Consider the following 11,573-nt stretch of genomic DNA (forward strand, 5'->3'; position numbering starts at 1 on the left):
ATTGTTTCCCACACCACGTACCACACACTCACACATCTTCCCCATTCTCGCTCTGGAACACGCTTCACAGTCATAGCTGCCTCCCAACACTGACTCAGTCTTCAGGTCTCAGTCCACACATCTACTCTTCTTGAAAAACTGCCCTGAGTCTCCCCTGAACTCCATCATTAGGCTGCCTCACCCTGTGCATACAGTTATTATAACATTTATTACATTAAAATGAATCTTCCCTTCCTGATTAGATTGTGATATTTCTGATAGAATAGTCTGTCTCTTAGTCTTTTTTGTACACTCAGACTTTTGGACACAAATAAAACAATTTATTTATAACATTCTTTCACCAATTTAGTTTTCCAACTTTTAATTGCTCATGTGTCACATGGGACTTATCTGTTTGAGATCTGGTTTCCTTATTTCTAAAGTGAAAGGGTAATATTCAATGAAGTGTTTATTTTAGGTCTAAAATGTCTGGGTCAAAAATTTCAGGGAATGAAGATGATTAACCACTTTGCCAAAAAGCCAATCCAATGCCCACCCCAGCCACAACTGGTTCTAAATGGCATGAAATAGAACTCTTTCTTTTATTGTTGTTTATTTGCTTATTAAATGGCACCACCTTACTCTTGGCTCCAGCAATGGTTCCTCACCAGAGGCAACATGTATCTGATTGTACCACATGAAACTGATGTTGATTTCAAGTGGGTCAAACTAATATCTGGCTACCTAGAGAATGATGCCATGGTTTGATCATAAAACTTGAATAAGAACAATATGAGACCCTCTTCAGAACTAAGTACTGAAACAAACCAAGAACCAGGCAATTAGTAGAATGTAGAAGCGGAACATATGACTCAAGAGATATGAAGCAGAGGATGGGTCATAATGAGGAAGGACGAGTTATGGAGACATAGAGTTATAGTCAGTTGAAACTGTAAAAAAAAAATAGTCTATTTGTTACCAAAAAGTGTGAAGTAATAAAAAGACATACACAATATATAGAGAGACTAAGCAAGTAGTAAAAGGAGAAGAAAATATCTGCTTGGAGAGCAACTGGACAATGTGAATGTTGGAGTCCTCTAGTGCATATACTTGAATGCCAGCTACTACGGTTCCCACTGCTATCCTGGAGCCACTGCCAGTTCACATGATACTCAACAATGGTATGAGTTTCATACTTTTATTCTCTCAAGATAGCCATCTTTCCATGACCCATAACTTGATATTCCCAGAAGTAGTTTCTAGAGCTTGCAGCCAGATAAAAAATAAAATATGAAAATACAACACCAACATAGGATGTGACATCTTCATAAAAATGGCAGTTACAACTCAATAAGTGTCTATGACATGCCAAATATTTTATGCATAATATTTACATGCTTTGTAGCCACTCTGGAAAATACTATTAGTGCCACTTTACAGATGGGAAGTCTGGGACTCAAGTGTTGGAAGGGCTTGTCTATGGACACAAGTCTAGTAAGCAATAAAGCGGAATGCAAACCCAGCTCTATTGGTTCCAGAGCCTGAGCTCTTTCCACTATGGCACACTGTCTTCTCAATCCCTGAAACACGGAGTGACACTAGAATTAGAAAAGTTTACCTTGAATCACATTGTATAAATCATATACAACTTATCTACCCAATTAGAAGCATATGAAAGAATTCCCTATTTAGTTCTGCTTCTGATATTATCAGTGTAGCTGATAATGTCTTCAGGCCTCCAAGTAGGAAATACATCTTCTGTAATGCTAAATGTCTATTTGCTTTGGGCTAAGGTTCTGGAGAGGAGCACAACCTAAACCACTTAGTTTTGTTCTAAAAATCAGGGTCTTTCTGTGAGCCCCATGGGAATGCTACCATCTGACCAAAACAAAACCAGTAAGTGTTCTCTAATATGGGAAGCTTAAGCTGATCAGATAATGGCCAGAGTAAAAATCTGCTATGTTCATTTAAGGGACACTGATTGAACTTTCCATATGTTTCAGATAGTCTCCTGTTTGCTAAGAATATAGCAAGGGGTGTAACAGGCAAGGTCCTACTGTCACAGAATAAATATTTTAGTGAGGAAAACATTTTTTTTTTAAAGAGGGAGCAAATAAGTGCAATCATTTTGACTACTGTTAGCTATAATAAATAAAACTTTTCAAAAATAAATGAAATAGAATGAAGTAGAGATAGGAGAACTATACTGGATAGGATTGTCGCAGAAGCCTTCTATCATTATTTTTAATTAAGGCCTGAATGCTGAACAGGAATAAGCCACATACATATCAGGAAAAGAAATTTCCAGGCAAAGAGAAGAGTGAGTGGAGAGACTCGAAGACAGAGACAACCTTGATAAGTTAGCAGCACAGGAAGAGAGGAAGTGTGGCTTGAGTGATGTCACTGAAGAGCAGAGTTGGAGAAGATGAGGTAGCAGTGAATAAGGCCATGTCAGGAGTTGGGATTTTACTCTGAGGGCAAATGTGTCAATATTTTTTAAAAATTGAGCATAAGAATGACCTGAAGGCACATGGACGCATTGTGGTCACCATTGGAAGACTGTCTGTATTTACGGACATTCTTCCAGGTTGAACACCTCAGTGTGACCACCATCACTTTGGTGAATGTATCACTGCCTAGTATCTGGTCCTTGAGTTTGAAGAACATTTGATTGTTTGATCACATCAAATGACAATGCATCTCTTTAAGGCTAAACATATGTTAATCAAGGGCTTAGGGATCTATGTATTAATATAACTAGAATATCCATATACAAATCTCCAATAAGAAATTATCAGAATCCAAAACCCTCAAAGTCCACTTGCTACCACCACTGGCAATTATCACTACTTTGTTAATGAATCTGGAATAGCGGAAGACCATTGGCTAAAACTCTCTTCCCTGTGAACAGTGCTTAGATGAGCACGAGCCAAGCTGGCTCGCAACACTCTGTCATGGCCATTGTTCCATGATTAGCTTACCTGCTGTCTTGGTTCATTTTGTGCTACTATAATGAAATATTACTGATACCTGCTGTCTCTGTTTTGTGCTGCTATAGTAAAATAGCACAGACTGGCTAATTTACAAACAATAAAATTTTATTTGGCTCATGATTTTGGAGGCTGGCAAGTCCAAGATCAGATCCTCATCTACTAAGGGCCTTCCTGCTGTGTCAAAACATGGCAGGAGGAAACACATGGCAAAAGAAAGAACAAGAGGAAGCCAAACTTACTTTTATAACAAATTCACTCCTATGGTAACAGCATTATTCTTTTCATAAGGGGAGAGGCCTTATGACTTAATCACCTTTTAAAGGTTTCACCTCTTGACACTATTGCATTGGGAGTTAAGTTTTCAACACATGAACTTGGAAGGACACATTAAAATCATAGCAACTGCCTTCTAAGAGAGTCTTTCATTAGATCTCATATATTCAATCAGATGATTGTGAAGTTTGCTGGCCTGGGAGCCATTCCACTTCCTTCCAATGACTTTGCATATCTCTTCTCAGGTTACATATTGATTTTTTTAATGAAACTCCAATTTCATTCATGTCTAGATTCTTGGGGGTTCAGCTTCCTGTAGCCACCGAAAACTGTCAGCAGCTGGAATAAGAAAAATGTAGAGCTAAATCAAATAATGTATTAAGTGAGTGTTGACATTCCTGACTATCAGAGACCAGGCACACTCACTAATTGTAAGTTAAGTCATCTCTGAAAGTATTTGACAGATTGACTTCCTTCCTTCCTGTGGTATCTATTTCTCTCAGACTTTGATTGTCTTAGTCCTGCCCCAACTATTTTGTTATGTGGATTACAGTCAGTGGGTTTGCCATAACCCATCCTAGACCCGCAAGTACATATTAGCTCAGGGAAGTCATTTCTGATGGATATTCTTCCTTTAAAAAAAGCAGTGCCCTCATTCTGATCTCTTATCACCTAGAAGCTCCTGAGAGGCTCATTGCCTTCTTCATATTCTAAATATATTCTGACCTCAAGACTCAAGATGTGGACCCACAGAATTTCAGACTGGGAACCACCCTATAAATTGTACAGCTGATCTCCCCAACTTTCAGATGTAGAATGGAAAGTCTGAAAGACTGAGCAACTTGCCCTATTTTGAGACCTAATTCATGGCCACAGAGAGCTAATATCCAGGTCTTCTGATGCCCAGTTGAATTTCCGTTCCATAAAATCTTGCCAACGTTACCTGTTCTCTCAGGTCCTTGCCAGGTGACTGCATAAACAACATATTTGACAAAATCAATGTTGGGGCTGTTTGGCTAATAATGACTAGATATTACTTTCCTTAGATAACCTACTGGAAAGACTAATTCAGAAAACACGGTGAGTTAAAGTGACAATAGCTTGAGGCAGGATGTACCAGACATGTCAGACTCTTTTGTGTGAAGTGCCCTGACCTACAGCTCACGTTAAAGAGGTGGCACAATACAGACCTCATAAACCAGAACTGACTGAGTCAGCATGGGCATACAACCCAAGTCTGGTTAGGAACCGATGCTAAGACCTGACATTAAAAAATGAGTAAATAAAATTCTCTTTCTTTGCAGGGCGTGGGGTGGGGGAGGGGGTGCGGTTTACAGTAATTTTATTGTAACAGAGAAAGCAGGCTGCAATAAGTCTACATAATTAGAGCAGATGGTGGTTCTTTCCAATGGGTGAAGCCTGAGCCCAGCTGGTAGCACACAAAGCCTAGAATATCCTCTTTCTTGGTACTTGCTTGTGTGCCTGACTCATGATGTGAGATGAGTGAACGCACAACCACATTCAACAAAGGGAGGAGGTCCAATTGGGCAGAGATGACATCCCAACAGGAGAAAATTACACAATCATTGAAGAGGATGCTGAGTAAAGTGCGGTTACCTACTCTCCATTATTCTTTGCCAAGGAGGGTGAGGGTATGGGATCAGCAGAAAGTTATGTTCTTTTTTTTTTTTTTGAAATAGAGTTTCACTATTATTGCCCAGGGTGGTGTGCAATAGCACAATCTGGGCTCACTGCACCCTATGCCTCCCCAGTTCAAGCGATTCTCCTGCCTCAGCCTCCTGAGTAGCTGGGATTATACGCTCCCGCTACTATGCCTGGCTAATTTTTAGTAGAGACAGGGCTTCACCATGTTGGCCAGGCTAGTCTCAAACTTCTACCTCAAGTGACCCACCCAAAGTGCTGGGATTACAGTCAAGAGCCACTGCGCTCAGCCTCTTTATTCTTAAATAAATCCCTATAGGAGAGGGTTGTTGGTCAACCACACAGTAGAATGGGATAAAAATTTACAATGGTTAAAATGCTTTGTGCGTAAGGAAAAGAACAGCAATGACAAAGAAGAAAAGGGAGGCTTTTGGTTTTCTTAAATAAGGCAGGAATCTGCATGTTTTCCTTGCTGTAGTGGCAGCAGACTCATTGGTTTTCATAAACATAAATTTCTGCAATATGGTCTGTTGATAAGGCTGCTCCATGATGGGAGGACGGACATGAAGCCAAATGTTCATGACACAACTAGGTCTTCTCTTAAACCCTCTAATGTGTGCTATTTCTCAAGAGGAACCCAACACTGTATGACATATCAGTTAAAGTTTCTGAAATATTGCAATGGCATAATGGACAGGTTTCATGGTGTGATGACTTTCTTGCACATGTAAACTCTTGGAGAAAAGTTGGATTAAAAGGACAGGGGAGAGTTTGGTTTAGAGCCACAACGTTCCAGGCGCCAGCCACGGATGCCTCTGCCCTATGTCACTACATGTCCTTTTCTGAGAAACATTCAGTCGCTGAGTGTTACACACTGTAGTTGAAGGAAATAACCCACTCACCACCATCCACCCTCTTTCTTCCTGTGTGAAGCTCCCAATAGCAGAGGCTGAAGACAGAAAGGTTGTCTCTGTTTTCTTGCACCAGGGTCATTACTTGGTGACCTGGTGAACGGCATGGACAAGGTAGCCCACGTTGCTGGAGGTGACTCCCGCCACAGACATGCGGCCGTCCTTTATCACGTAGATGCAGGACTCCTCGGTCAGCCGCTCCACCTGCACAGGCTTTAGCCCTGTGAAACAAAACATGTCAATCTGGTCAGTGATGTCTGGCCAATTGTGGGTGGAACCCTCCTTCTTGAGGCTGGAGGCCAGCTGAGTCCGCATGCTAATGATGCGGGTCGGCCTTGCAGTTAACTTCTTGCAACCATTGTTTTCGCAAATCCGGAGTGTTCAGAATGGTAGAAACAAACGGGTCCCATTGAGGGGAGGGTTGGAATACATGGGAGGATCAAGATCTTCAACTGTGACTCTACCCTCGTGGCTTCATCTGCGTCTTTGCAAACCGTAGTGAAGCTTGCCACACCCTCACTGTATAAGCCCATGTTCTTGGAGTGTGATTGGCAGAGACAAACATTAATGCCCTCCTGTTCCATGAAGTGGCGCACAGCCCAGGCATCCTTGTAACCATCGCCACTGGCAAAGCCTTGGTGGGCCATGTCGAAGAGCGCAAAGAGATCCTTTTTCTTCACCACTGTTGCTATTTCCTTCCACTGCTTGGGACCAGGGTCCATGCCCGTGGGATTATGGGGGCAGGTATGCAGAAGAAGAAGACTTTGCTCTGGTGTTTTTGAAACGTCCTCCACAGCGCCTGTGAAGTGAAAACCGCAAGTCTTGGAGTCATAACACTGATAACCTTGTCGCCACATGCCAGTATCCCCGAAGATGGCTGTGTGATGTCCCCAGGCCGGTTTGGGCAGAAAGACATCTCGGATGAACTTAAGAAATCTTCGCAGAAAACTGGCAGTTGTCCTTAAGGCACCAGTTCCAGAAATGGTCTGCGCAGTGACAACCCGGCCACTTTTCAAGACTTAGCGGTTCTCGCCCAAGGCTACTTCTGCAGATGCCTTGCAAAATTCAGCCAGCGCCCCAATGCGGATGCATTCCTTGTCCAAATTTTTGACCGCAATCTGGGCCTCTGCCTTGCGGACGCGAGGCAGCACGTAAGGCTTTCAGTTGTGGTCCCGGTAGACACTAACTGCCGGATTCATCTTTTTGCTATTGGTGTCCCTCTTAAAGGCTTCGGTGACTCGCAGAATCTGACCTGGTGGTCCCATCTCCACACGGGTCCACCAGGAGCTGGCTCTGGCAGGGGCCGCAGCGGCGAGCCCGGGTGGAAGGCTGCGGCGATCCCGAGAGGACGCGCCTGAAGCGCAGAGGGGCCATGGTGGACCGTAGGAGGGCAGTGGGCAGCCGCAGGACGGAGCAGAGGGCAAGCATAAATTCTCTTTTTTAAGGAATTTATAATGGAAAATGTGGAGAGAAGCAGAGTGAGCAGGGAGAGCTGAAACAGGAAATAAGTTATGGGAGAATTCCAGAGAGTTCATGAAAAGCTGAAGTTATGAAGAAGCGGAAACTGAGTAAGATGAAGAAATCCAAGCTATTAGTAGGCAGTGGATTAAGTTTCATCTGTATATATACACATGAAAGAATGATTTATTTGATAATGATAACTAGAGAAGCAAATATGCAGAATTTTAATCTTTGTTTGTAGCCTGGGAGGAAAAACAGATTAGTTACCACTTACTCTGAGGTCCCTAGAGACGGTTGGGGATGTATCTAGTTACTAAACCCTATTCCCTTCTGAGTCCTGGCTGTCAGGCCACATGGCTGAATGGCTAACCCTTGATTCTCATGAGATTATCACAAGCGTATTATTTTAATGTGTCATTATATACATAACTCAGATGAATTTCTACTCACTTCTTGGAAAACAGCCTAATGAAAACATAGAGATACAATAACTCACTGCTATATGCAAATTGCCCTCATTGGCAAGTAATTGTTTTATTTATGTAATAGACTAGCCTTTTGAAAAAGCACACTGATGATGGGCATGGTTTCTGGTTATCCCAGTCCATATTAAGGGATCTGACTTGAACAGATTTTATGTTTTGTCTGTGATGTCTATATAAAGATATGATATTTTCAGGTATTTATTTTTAGGGATGGAGAGAAATCATTGTAAAGTGAAAAATAATGTAACATGATCAACATTTGTAATCATTTAAAATTATATTTGCAGTTGTTTTTACACCGTTTTATTGATAATACATATCGAAATGAGTAAAAAATTCAATGGGAGTCAATGTCATTGGTACCAAATGAGAAAGAACATTACTACATTTTCTAACTTGGCAACATATCAGAATTGTGATTATCTAAAAGTTTTGTTATTCAATCAATGGGTGTTTTTATTTTAATTAAATACCTGTTGTTCTCCAGAGATGAGATTATCCTATGAAAACAGTATTTATTGGAATTTTTTTACTGCTACCAAGTACAAATCTCTTACAAATCTTTCCCGCCATCCATACCCACATCCTTCACCCTGTGGGCTCTCAGTGTATATGTCCGTGCATACCTTATGGCAGCAGGGGATAAATGCAGCCAGAGGAAAAAAGAGCTAGCAATCTAAAATTATAGTTGTTATTTTAGCTGCATGCTGATAAAGTTGTAGATTATTCTCTCTTTTTTAAAAAATAAACTTTGACCTGAAACTCAAGAAAATTCTTGAAATCCAACTAGCTCTAATTGTTTCTAAATAAAAATACAGACTGACATAAACACTGAATGGCTTCTGGGCAATGTATCGTTGCAGGTTAAATACATTTTGCCCTGAAGGCTGCAGTTCATAGTGTATAGATAACAAGAGAAATGAAATTGGTGATCTCAGCTAGTCCAGAGTGGATATTAGCATACATCACCAAACTGTCTCCAAATGTGACCCTATTTGCACTATCAGACTTTGTGTCCTCAGGAAATTGTTTCTAGTGAGAGAAGGGGGGAAAAAAGAAAAGAAGAGAGGGGCTGATACTGGTGGGAAGGGCATATTAATAAGACTGAAAAGGTAGAACATTTTCCTGATCTAATATTCTTTGCATTCTCTCCCTTCTTTAAGAACAAGGAAGAAGAAATAGCACCTCTTTTCTTAGCCTAAAGGGAGCATAAAGAACAATGTCTTCTAGGAATTCTAGGACATTTCCATTTTTCTCTTTGGTGTTTTTATTATTTTGACTAGAGAGAAAAAAAAACATTGCCAATACGACTTTTTTTAAGTTTAAGAATCAGCACTCACCAATTATTGCCAAATTTAGCTCCTTGAAAGCGAAAAAAGAAAAAATTCAGCATAGGTATCGAAGAGGAGACTAGACGGAGAAAGCTCTAATCCTTCAGGAGCCAAATGAATCTATGTTTCTGTACTATTAAGTATAGTAAAAAAGGCCAAAGTCATGGGCATTAGCCCCACAGGGGCCAGTTAGCTAGACTCAAATTCAAGGCCATGGAATATATATCTAACTTTGCTGCTGGCAGTTAATTATATCAATGACTATCAGGAGGAATAAAACAGTGTCTTCTCAGTGCCTACTTTAACATTGCCTAACACTTTCAGCTCGGCTGTGATAATCGCTAAAAAACTTAAAAAATGGAAACAATTTTAAAATCCTATTAACTTTTAATGTAAACTTATATCCATGAGATGCCATACAAACATGGCATTTGTAAAATACAACTAGGCCTATCTTTTGTAGATAGAATTTTAGTATTTATTTATTCCAAGCTAAGACAAAATAGTATAACTTTTGCCTCACAGTTGCCTTTCCCTTCTAAATTATTCCATAGCCAAATATCAGTCATTAACTTTCCTGACTAAGTCATCCTTAGAACCAGGAAGAAGCACCCACAACTTACCTTTATCTTCAGCTCTAGTATAATTGTCATTGTTTGCATGTAGTAAGACATAAAATGAGTTTACAGTGTTAGAGAAAGGCTACGGTTTCAGGATTAAGCAAAGTTATCATCAACCATAACATGAGAAATTTATACCATTCACAGGAAAATGTTTAATGTAAATTTTTAAAATACAAATTCAAAATGGAAAACCAAGCTTTGCATACTGATAAGGTGATGGGTGGCAATACCAACTGTTGAATCAACTGAAATAAAGACAAACATGACTCAATATTACAATGTGTTAAGGCATAGCTTTCTGTTTCATCCATCACTATTTTTGTACAAATTTTAAAACAGTTTGCTAATTAGCAAATGCTGTCTTCATAACAGACTGTCAAAGTTTGTGAGGAAAAGGTATTTCTTTCCTCCTTTATTTTTTTCTCCTTTCATTTCTTCTTTCTCACCTTCCTTTCTTTGGTTCTCTCTCTTTCCCTTCTTCCTTTCCCTTCTTCCCCACCTCTTCCCTTTAATGTCTAAGTAAGGTCATATCTTCTGTCATGCCTACAGACTAAAGCAGGAAATTCTGGAAGACTCAGGGAGCCACTGCCATCTGACAGAGTCTTCCCAACTGCACTACATACAAGTCAGCAAGAAGAAGCCAGGATTATCTGAGCTTCCTTTTAAGGTTTGTATGAGAAAATAATAACTAAAATTTACTAAGGACTTACTCTATGCCAGCACTGTTTTAACTCTTTTACATAGAATACCCTATTTAATTCTTTTAAAATTTCATCTGGTATAGTTGGGGAGATCAAGGATCAAGAGAGCTACATTAGCTTGTCTGAAGTCTAGGTAGATAATAATTCGAGTCAGGATTAATTTCATTATACTATCTCCTTGTGACCAGGTTTGGGCACAAAGCTCTGAGTCACTCCTACAAAAATGCATCCACGCTGAGAAATCCAGAGAAAGGCTATATACTCTAGAGAAGTGATTTTCATCCTTGTTCCCCTACAGATTATTTCAGGCATGAGAAACCAACATAATCGACACAACTAACTCCAGAAGACTACATGCTCCTATAAACAGATGTGTAATGACAGCACACTCAACATGGATAAATACACTTCAGAATTGGTTTGTAAGGTCCACCATCTGTCTGGTTTGTCCACTCTGAACTTATGAATCTTGATTACAATTGTCATTTGGGGTCCACCCAGTTTACACATCTATCTCAAACGATACCTGAAGGAGCTCTTTAGTCTTCTAGTTCCCTAGTTGTGCATGACTAAAGCTATAGTGTTTACTAAACTCTTCTTGAAGCTGAATGTCTAAGACTATGCAGTGGTTTCTTTTTAATGTTAAACACTATGAAAATCCAAGACTGATGGCAACATTGTGTGATAATAGTAGAAGAGATGTGCAAAAGATAGACGTAAAGGAAGAAGACAATATGGTAATCCACTGAAATTCTATTGCTTGTATATTCATAGCATTTCTTTCCTCCCCATGGAAGTGGGAAGCAGGGTCATAATAATTAACTATGTTATACTTCATTATTAACACTCTCTTAAGGCATTAAAAAAAACTGGCAATATTATGTTTTCCTTATTTTAAACAATTATGTTAAAGGGTTAATCAACATTTCCTGTGAAAAGAACAATGATGTTTAGCCAAATGCTTTTTAAAAAGCAGACAACAAGAAATAGCTTCAATAATTCATATTAATTCAAGTCCTATGGTTAATGAGGCAAATGGAGTGCTCTCAGAGGGGATAAAAGCACATAGCAGCAGCATCAAGAATCTTCAAACCACTGCTGGCAAAGGATACTGTAAGTCCAAAATACCCCCTAACCACCTACTATTCATACTT

General features: G+C 39.9%; 1 long non-coding RNA gene and 1 pseudogene across 1 annotated transcript; one reads left to right on the forward strand and one right to left on the reverse strand.

The window, feature by feature from the left end:
- Window positions 1-908: 908 nt before the first annotated feature.
- Window positions 909-11,260, forward strand: LOC105481563 (uncharacterized). The gene is made up of 3 exons (XR_987031.2): window positions 909-1,160; window positions 10,268-10,385; window positions 10,718-11,260. It is a non-coding gene; the product is annotated as an uncharacterized lncRNA (long non-coding RNA).
- On the reverse strand, window positions 5,826-7,192 carry LOC105481557 (aspartate aminotransferase, mitochondrial-like; annotated as a pseudogene).
- Window positions 11,261-11,573: the final 313 nt, after the last annotated feature.

This window comes from Macaca nemestrina, chromosome 10, assembly GCF_043159975.1.
Source record: "Macaca nemestrina isolate mMacNem1 chromosome 10, mMacNem.hap1, whole genome shotgun sequence".
Taxonomy (NCBI): Eukaryota; Metazoa; Chordata; class Mammalia; order Primates; family Cercopithecidae; genus Macaca; species Macaca nemestrina.